Consider the following 1,269-nt stretch of genomic DNA (forward strand, 5'->3'; position numbering starts at 1 on the left):
GACTCAAACCAAAGCCCATATGGGCTGTTGGCACTGCAAGTGGCAGCTTTACCCACTTTACCCCCTACTTATGATTTTAATTTACGTGAAAGGCAGAGAAGAGGTAGCAAAAAAGGGGAGAGGTATTTTCTATTCACTGGTTTATTCCCCAAATGCCTGCACAGCCAGGCTGCTGAAGCCAAGAGCCAGAAACTTTAACCAAGTCTCATACTTGGGTGGCAGGGATCCAAGTACTTGAGTCATCATCTGGTGCCTCACAGTTGCTTCAGCAGGAAGCTGATGGGAAGCATGTAGTGGGGACTCCAGCACTGATATCCCATGTAGATAACCCAAGCAGCGAGGTAATCTACTGCAGCACAACAGCTCAATGTGTAACCTTAAAAAAAATTATTTACTTGAGAGACATAGAGCTCCCATCCACAATTTGTAACTTTTTGGGGAATGGACAGACCATTTTCCAAAATGGCTGCACCATTTTACATTCCTACCAGCAGCATACGAAGGTTTCAGTTTCTCCATATCCTTGTCAAACTTATTACTGCCTCTTTTATTATAGCCATTGTAGCCAGTATGAAGTGGTGTATGATTGTGGTTTTGGTTTCTATGAGTCTTCAAAAAGTTTATGGAAAATATATATTATGAAAAACTGATTTCAAATGTTTTTCACCAAAATAAAATTATCCTTGAATTCCACTTTCTACAAACTTTATTTCCTAATGACTAATGATGCTAAGCATCTTTTCAAGTACTTACTTGTCAGTTAGGCATCTTTGGAGAAATGTCTGTTGAGATCATTTACCCATTTTTTAATTGAGTTTTGTCCTTTTAGGCTATGAGAGTTCTTCAAATTAAGTTCTGAATACTAGTCCCATATCAGATATGATTTATGAATATAGTTTTCCCTTGGTATCTGCAGAGGATTGGTTCTAGGAACCCCTGCAGATACCAAGATCCCAGGATGCTCAAGTCTGTTACAAAAAGTGGTGCATGAGTCAAACATACATGTATTTTAAATCATTTTTAGATTACTAATAATGACTTATAAGATATAAGTGTCATCAAATAGTCATTATATCATATTGTTTAAGGAATGGTGACAAGATAAAAAGTTTATACACACTCAGTACAAGTATAATTTTTTTTCCCAAATATTTTTTAACTGCAGTTAGCTGATTCTGTGGATGTAGAACCTACAGATACAAAAGAGAAGACAGCATTTTCTCCCATTCTTTTTATTTTCTTCATAGTGTTCTTTGAAGCACAAAATTA

Source organism: Lepus europaeus, chromosome 17, assembly GCF_033115175.1.
Source record: "Lepus europaeus isolate LE1 chromosome 17, mLepTim1.pri, whole genome shotgun sequence".
NCBI lineage: Eukaryota > Metazoa > Chordata > Mammalia > Lagomorpha > Leporidae > Lepus > Lepus europaeus.